We start from the raw sequence: 9,144 nt of genomic DNA, 5'->3' as shown, positions 1-9,144 counted from the left end.
TAACAAAATCGATCTGCGATCCGTTGAGCCTGTCTTGGCCAACAGCCGGAAACGGAAGCGGGAACGGAGCGGATGCGGAAATAAGCCTCCGATCGATAGATAGATGCCCGCGTTCGGCAACCTGGCAAAGAATCTGCAAAAGAATTTGTTAAAATCTAAAGAAACCAACTAAATGTTTATATAACTAAAACCCTTTAAACCAATTGACATGCAATATTATGCTTTGTGTGCATTTAAGCCCAAGACAGATGCAGCGATGCGGCGGGGCTATGTCCCCCCGTTATCGATATCGATACTGTTACCGATACCTAAGCCCAGAATGAATAAAAACGAAAACAAAAACAAAAACGCCCACAAAATATGTTTGTAAGTTTTACACGGCACAGCGCCCCAAAATGGGGCAAGCCCAAGGCAGTATTGTGTTTACTTTTTCTTTTCATTGTTTTTATCGCTTTCCCCGCCCACACGCCCCCAACAACACACACACTCTCACACACAACACAACACACTCGCTCGCGCAGAGACAGTAACGAACGGTTGAGCGGTCAAATTGTTGGCCACGAAATTGTTGAAATTGAAAAGCTCGGCATTGTCGCTATCGAATGCGTGGGTCTGACAATACGCCCGCTGGCTAATTGAAAACTGTGAAAACTTATCGGAAGGCGGCGATATTCGGACCCCCGATAAGTCCGGCTCGATGGCGGTCACACCCACGCAGAGAGATACGCCCCGACATGCAGCGAGCTCGGTTCTAGAATTCTAGAATTCGCTGCTGTTTTTGTTTTCCAACTGTCTTGTTTTCTAACTTAGTGAAGATGATCATTAGCATTGAAGATAACGATAATTATGGCATGTTAGTTATGAAAGAAAATGAAAAAAAAAACTAAACAAAATTATTATTATTAGTTGTTAACAAATTATATTGAGTAATTAATAATATTGATCGATGGATGCTGATGTGTCGCAGATGAATATGAAACAAAACTAAACTAATACGAGAACGAGATCGAAGCAAAACAGAAACCAAACGAGGACAAAAAGCAAAACAAAAAATGATAACTAATGCATAATACGGACTACAAATATTTATAAACAAATGCAGAAAATATATAAACGTTTGATGGTAAAAGCAAGAACTTGAAACAAAAAACAAACAACAACCAATTTGTCGAAACAACACGCAGAAGTAAAAAATTTGCATGTAACAACAAAACAATGAGTAAACATTTTTAATTTTTTGTTCTTTCGCCCTCCGCTGTAAATGTATTTGTAGATTTAAACAATGATTAAAATAAAAAAACTACATAAATAAAACTTAAAAAAAAAAACAACCACCATAATTGTATTTTTATTAAAGTAAAATCTAATCATTTTCATAAAGAGGAAAGTATCTTACTTAAATTGCAATATTTTGAATATTTAATTCGGTAAATATCTTTATTGATATTCCAAACATGTCAGACGAATTCATTTGCCTATTAATTCATTGTCTTCTTTGAAGGAAAAAAATCGCGACATTTTTATGCCTGCACACAAAACTGGAAACGAGGCTATAAACATAAATATATTGCTCATACGCCCCATGTGCGCCCCTGCCGAATGAGTTCAGGCCCGTAACGAATACAAATAGAAAAGGCTCTCACGAACAAAAAAAAAATATATAAAGAAATGGAAGCCAAATACAAAGACAGGAAAAGGTTGCCAACACACACACACACACACTTATACCTCAAAGTGTGTGTGCGGGTGTGCGGGACCAACAATACTTGTTCATGTATACGTATTTGCGACTGTATTTACAGCAATGACATGCAGCGTATGCTTCTTGTTCACCGTCACCGCCGCTGGTTATGATGTTGCCGTTGCTATTGTCGCAGCAGGTCCCAGGGGCAGGCACTGGCAGGGAGGTCGTCGCTGCGACAGCGGCAACATTTGGGTCTTATTAATTTCCGTTTTGCTTATTTATTTTTACGACAGCTCGCAGTTCGCAGTTCGCGGCCCGTCGGGGTCCCGTCCTCAACGCATACGCAGAAGCCCGAGCCAGCGCTAACGCAGGAGGAACACTTGTTTGTGGGACTCTACCTTTTGAAGGCACAACCATGCCCCTATAATTTAGCAAGCGGGCATATACATCCTAATCAGAATAATACCTGAAACTAGGGTGTCATTTTATCGAGGGATGATAAGGAAAGAGCCTTGCTCTTGTCTAGTTCAGAAGGAAAAGAATGGTGTTATCAGAGGGGTTATATTTAATGTATATTAATAAAACATTATTTGTAGAGATTTATTCAAGAGAGATATTTCAAAGGAGAAATACATAAAAAAGGTATTTTATTTAAAATTCATTAAAGATTTGCATTTTATTATTCGTTTATTCTTTTATACTAATTGTTACTTTGATACTCCTATTGATATAATTAAGCAAACTTAGTGTATAAAAATTTCTTTAGAATTTAAAATACGTATGTGTATTCTTAGTAATAAATATGTATTCACAGAATTTTATTTATGTAAGATTACAATAAAACACGAGTAAAAAGAAATCAATTGTAAAGAAATGAAATTGAAACCAAGTATTTTCCCCTGCTTAAACGCAAGTTAATAAAATAAATATAATATAATATAATAATTGTTTTTTGCTTGTTTAACTTTTGTACGTAAACTTGAACTAAGTCATATTTTTGTTTTTTATATTGAGTTATATTTACTACTGTAAAAGTAAACTCATCACTTAATTTTGGATTGAAGTTGGTTTAATTTATAAGCTTTGTCTGATTTTTTTTTTAAACTTGGGAAGCAATTCAGTTTTAAAGACTTAACTATAGCTTACTACCACAATTAAATAAAACCTAGTTTGTATGCGTATTTTACTTATATTTATTATATATGTTAATATTTAAAAGCCATAGCAATCAACAGCTTGAAACCAGCCTTATAACTTTATCATTTCTTTATAAATATCAATTATACTAATAAATAATAATATATATTTACATTTTATACTTTATATTACCCATAAGTTTATGATTTTATCCAAGGACTAAAATGTAGGGTAATTAGGTTTATGACGACGAGATCATATACTTGAGAACCCCAGATTTTAGCAACTTTAATAGAGGAAATTTTATAGCTCAAATATAGTTCGATCTTTTGTAAAGATGTATATATAATATTATGTTTTGCCTTTAAATTCAAGCTTGGTTGACTTGTAACTAATTCTAGATATACCTTTCCCCGTGGCAGAGTATAGTGAAGACTCAGCAGCAACTTTTTTTTTCCAACCGACTTAACACGGGCGTCAAAAACTTACGCGCTTGCTTGTCTAAGACAGCGGGGGCTGTCGGGGGCTGGAGGTAGTTTGAACTGGGGAAGGGGGGGTGGCTCCAACCGCCCACCCATCCACTGAAATGCGCTGCTGAGACTGCACCCAGAGAGAGAGAGAGAGAGAATAAAAGAGAGGACTAGCCAGGGGAATCGGGAGGAGTGACAGCGGGAGAGAGCCAGAGTACTTGCGAGTGCGGCGCAATTATTATCGCCTGGCCAGGTGTTCCATTGCCATTCCGTTCCTTATCCTGTGCACTCGGCTTCGCCTTATCTAGCGACTCGTCGGCTCTCGTCAGCCCTTCGGGTGGGCTCGTCGCTTTTAGGAAGCTTTCGGGCAGTATGGCAGTCGGTTAGTAGCTCGCTAGTCGGCGGCATTATAGTCTTTCATTACCCGGCGTGCGAGCGTGTAGCGTTTTCTCCCGTGATTTCCCCACGCAGCAGCAGCAGCAGCACCAGCAGTGGCGAAAGCAACCACAACAACCATACCAACAATAGCAACAACAGCAACAACCACAACAACAACAATAGAAGAGAAGCAGCGGCAAACGGTTTTTTGCTGCGCTTCTCCTATTTTAAGTGCCGAGCGTTTTACTATTTTTACTACTCAGCAACGATACACACGAACACACACACACACGCACACACACCGCTGTGTGTTTGTTGTTGTGCGTTGAGCTATAACAACAATAACAGCCTAAAAACAAGAACGAACGGAAATAGTGTAATAATGCAAAATAGTGAAACGATCTTCCATAAATATTTAAATTTTGAAATATATTCGAGGACATAATTGGCTAGAAAAAGCTATGATTTTTGAGTGCAAAATGCGAGGAAACTGCAGCGAGAACAAAAACAACCGCAGTGATGTTGGAGAGCCGAAACTAGGCTAAATATCTTTGCATACTTTTGGGAAAGTTGTGCACACACACACGCAGAGGACAGGCACACAGACACATATACAGCGGCAGGACCTGCGCCTGCGGTCGCCGACATTTGAACCTGCTTTCTGACCGTTGACCGCCGGCCGCCTCTTTTCACTTTTGGCAACGCGAAGATGAAAATGTGCACCAAAGTGGCTAAAGAGCTGAAAAAGGCATAAGAAGCAGCAACCACACACACACACACACAGCGAACAGAGGAGGAGCCGAGGAGAAAAGGAAAGGGTTCGCAGGACTTGCAGTTCAACAGCCTCCGGGTCCGTGGCAAGCTCAACTGCAAATTCGGCCAACACAGCAGTGCATCTGTGTCTGTATCCGTGCGCCCCTTGCATCTGTATCCGTATCCGTATCCGTACCCGTATTCGTACCGCATCTGTATCTGTATCTGGTGGCTCGGTGTGTGCGTGTATCTGCAGCTGCAGCTCTGCGAGAACGGCGAAAATTGTGTCAGCAGCATCGGCAGTGAGCCGTCCTGCAGCTCGCCAGACTGGCGCCTCCATCTCCGCTTCGGATTTGCCGGTAACGTATGAATGATATTTACATTAGCAGCACGTTTCCCTTCTTGGCTTATGTTGGACCCATTACGCATACGACCCGTGTGACGGCTTGAATATTACGCATACGCAGGGCGGTCCTACCTTGACAACGGGGCAAGAGCTACCAGGGCGGCTCGTGGGCGGCGGGCAGTCCGTGACAATTGTCAGTTTGTTTTTCCGTATCGTTTCCTTTTGCCTTTGCTATCGATTAAGCCCGCCGAGGCCTCCTCGCCTTCGCCTTCGCCTTTGCCTTTGCCTTTGCCTTTTGTCCGCGAATTAGCGACAACTTCTGGGCCATGCTGCATATGGCTTTGTCCGCTGTCTTTTGTCTAACGCCTAATTGAGTCTTTTGTGCGGCTCAAAAGACAAGCAGCAGCACCGCAGAGAAATAAAAAACAGAAAAGGAAGACAGTTGACAGTTGAAGTTGAAATTCACTTGCTAATCTGCAAAGTGTAGATTTCATTTAGCTATAACCTGTAGGTCTTAAGGTTATTAGCAATCCTCTAAATATTGATAGTATAAAGATTATTTACGTTTTTTCATATTTTAAATGATACAAGAATTAAAGTTGCACATTTCTTAGACACATATATCCCTGAAAGGTCTGCAAATTTGTGCTAAAAAGTATCCTACCTTCTGCCAGGGTATAAACACAGAAACGCAAAATACAAAACAGAAAAAAACAATCAAGACGGAGGCGGGTAAACAAAGGGAAAGCGGAGCACTCGCGACTCCTTTAGAAGTCAGCCACTTGAGTTTTTCCTTCACGTTTCATTCCTATTACAGGACATTGGGCGTTGGGCGATGGGTGGTGGCATTTTCCTTTGTCAATATCAGTCAAACTGTTCGTTTCACTCGCCTGACATTTGCTTACCATTTGCTTTCGGTTTAGAGGGTTCACTTTGTGTCCCTTTGTACAAATAAATACCCATTCATTCATTCATGCGCTCATTTATGGGACTCCTTTTACTTTTGAATGAATAAAAGGGTCGTCGTTGTCCCAAAAGTATTTGTCAATTGGACACAGGATTCCCAGAAATTTGAATGGCATTGGGTCCGAGATCATATCTTATCAATCTAAATGGCGGCAATTAACTAGCTAATCAATCAATCAAGTAGGCATCACCATGACTCGAAGCACTTGTGATAAGAGCGCCGTACCTCAGGCGATTTTAAATTGAGCCCGCTTGCCGAGCTGCAGAAAGGGTAGAAATGTTAACTCAATTTATGGGCCTTGCAATTAAAAGTAAGAAACCGCTGCAGAACCGCAGCTCAGCTAGAGCACAGGTGGAAATTCAGCGCTTTAAAGGCTTAGAGCAAAGTGGCAGGCACTCAAAAGCTTATGACTTTCTCATGCATACGTGTACCTGCCGCAAACAGTGCCAAAATACGAACCCTTTTTTTCTGTTTTCCATTACTTTATTTTATTTTTTATTTTTTTGGGAAAGACCAACTTTTCTAACTAACAGAAGAAGAAAAAATAAAATAAACCGCGCACATGTGTGCACAAAAGAAACCAGAAGGAGGAAACTGCAAATAACAAGATTTGGTCATGTTTGATTCATGAAACTGGCAGGAGCCACCATCCCTCATCCTCATCCCTTTGCCTTCCCCCCCTCCCAATCCCCCTCATTCAATTCAACAACAATGGGGGTAAACACGGGCAAAGCTACAGTTGCAGTGGCCATGGCAACTGGAAGCTGAAGTTTCGCACAATGGCGCAGAATCAGCTCCAACAACTGCAGTTCTTTCCGAAAAAAAAAATCCACAAAAATATCCTTTTGAGTGTAAAGTTTATGCAGGGTTCCGCTGCAGAGTTAATCATACGCCTGGCGGTGAAAAAGTGCACTAAAAAACTGTTAGGATTGTAAACAAGAAAGGAAGCTAACTTCGGCCCGCCGAAGTTTAAATACCCTTGCAGATAGAAATTCTATGACTAGAAATCCATACCATATAAATTATATATATATGTGTTTTTAAAAACAATGAAGTAATACCTGCTTTTATTTCATTCACCTATACATATTATATTTGCAGCTTTATATTCACAGATTTGTATTTTTCTTCTACATCAAACGATCGTTTGTATGGCACCTATATGATATAGTCGTTTGATTTTCATAAAATTTTACACAAAATTTTAGAATAATATGAAATGGCTATATCTCAAATTTGATTAAATTCTGTTGAAAACTAAAAATGTTATCGCCACCGCGATGTCAGTCTTCCGACAACAGCCACCGCCATTCTCATTCCTCTGAAATTTCTCGATCGTTCCTATGGGAGCTATATGATATATTAGTCCGATTTTCATAAAATTTTACACAAAATTGTAGAATAATATGAAACGGCTATATCTCAAATTTGATGAAAATCTGTTGAAAACTGAAAATGTTATACTTTTTAATTGAATTAATTTCTCGATCGTTCCTATGGGAGCTATATGATATAGTCGTCCGATTTTCATAAAATTTTGCGCAAAATTGTAGAATAATATTTAATGGCTATATCTCAAATTTGATCCAATTCTATAGAGAACTGAAAAAGTTAACATTTTTTTTGTAAAAATTTTCCGATCATTCCTATGGCAGCTATATGATATAGTCGTCCGATCCGGCCCGTTCCGACATATATACGAGTGAGAGTATATAGAAGGCTAACTACAAAGTTTCATTCAGATAGCTTCAAAACTGAGAGACTAGTTTGCGTAGAAACGGACAGACGGACAGACGGACAGACGGACAGACGGACATGGCTAGATCGACTCGGCTGTTATTCCTGATCAAGAATATATATACTTTATATAGTCGGAGGTGCCTCCTTCACTGCGTTGCAAACTTCTGACTGAAATTATAATACCCTGCAAGGGTATAAAAATAGGGGGGTCCGCTCTAAATTGCACATGTATGTGGCATCAAATCGCGTATACGCCCCGTAAACCGTGAAGCTGGGCAAATCTTCAGGCAATTTGATTAAGGCCAGCGAGCCATAAAGTATGTAGAGGAATGCTGAAATATAAGGCTTATACCTAAGCCAGCCAAGTTGAGCGTAAAATGCAAGTAGCATCCAGTTGTGGGAGAAAATGGCTAAGGACTCGCTTGCGCTTTCCCCAGGCTTGGCTTTTCCCCATAAAACCCGAGCGGCAATTAAATTGTGACTGGGACGATGAAGGCTGAAGCGAAGAATATATATAAATTAAAAGAGATAAAAATTCCATAAAGATGACAAAAAAATGAATCAGACAACGAAAAACGGGAAGGGGAGGACAAGGCAGAGGCAATAAATAACGGGAAAACAGCTGAAAAAAGGCGTGGGGAAAAACAAGAATCGCAAGATGGCGGCGATGGCGATGGCGTTGACAAGCGAGCCTTAAGTCAGCTTTTGTGGCGAAACAAAAGACGCGCGAAAAGAACAAGATATTTGGGATATCTAAATTACCGCTGTCACGCACCTAAGCATACACCAAACACCCCCCCCCCCACACACACACACACACACACACAGCACTAAGAAATGTTGGTATTGTGTCAGCACGGAAACCAAAGTGAAAACCTTTCATTTCATTTTCCCCCCGATTCCATTGACTGTGCGAACAAAGCCAAAGGAAATGATAATTTTCCGCCTAACAGGCAGACAGAAACACACACATATCACAGGCACGCACACACACTCAATGTCTGCGGATTCGCTTGTCGAAATAAATTGCGAAGAAGTGAAATTGAAACGCTTTCAATTAACTCTTCGCATTGGCTCCAACTTAATCTCTGTCACATTAGCCGGAATTCGCATCCTCATTTTAATTAAGTACAAGTGATGCGTGTCTGAAATATTCATCAAGGGCCCGGGCAGCAAAAGGCATAATCGGTTGCCTTCAGGTGAATAATTCAAAAGTGTTTTTGGGGGAAGAATGTAACCTGAGAATACCGGCCAGATAGTACACATACACTCCCGCATGCCAGGTGGCAGCACATCTTCATCTGGCCCCGTTCGAACTTAATTTCCATTTCAATTTTCCGCATTCACTGAGGCCCATTTTCCCCGCTCCACTCCACTGCCAACGCCTTGCACCCTGACCCTGTTAGTTTCGGGCCAAAAGTACCAATATGTACAAATACAGAGAGAAAAAACCATAGTTTTGGGTTAGAAACCATTAGAATTTCCTCTTTTCTAAATGGATTGCTTTGATGTTCTCATTAAATTTTAATTACTTTGTAAATAAATATAACATCTCTCAGAAGTAAACAATTAAATATGCCACGGGGAAATGTACTCGACTTTTTGGGATATCCGGAACCTAAAGCTTTCGGTGTTAATTTGTACTTATTATTATTGCTTCTCAATATAT

General features: G+C 40.2%; 1 protein-coding gene across 4 annotated transcripts in view; it reads left to right on the top strand.

Annotated features, from left to right (window-relative positions):
- Positions 1-3,334: 3,334 nt before the first annotated feature.
- Calx (sodium/calcium exchanger 3) overlaps positions 3,335-9,144 on the top strand; it is a 39,259-nt gene continuing 33,449 nt past the window's right edge. For 3 of the 4 annotated variants that reach the window (XM_086839347.1, XM_086839354.1, XM_020943859.2), the window contains exon 1: positions 3,548-4,781. The gene's annotated coding sequence lies outside the window, so the exon portion shown is untranslated. Of the gene's footprint in view, positions 4,782-9,144 lie in introns of all 4 variants that reach the window. The other variant, XM_086839351.1, reaches the window with a different exon arrangement.

This window comes from Drosophila serrata, unplaced genomic scaffold (assembly GCF_035046125.1).
Source record: "Drosophila serrata isolate PLE 108 unplaced genomic scaffold, ASM3504612v1 contig_364, whole genome shotgun sequence".
Lineage (NCBI taxonomy): Eukaryota > Metazoa > Arthropoda > Insecta > Diptera > Drosophilidae > Drosophila > Drosophila serrata.
This window is presented reverse-complemented; position numbering and strand designations above follow the sequence as displayed.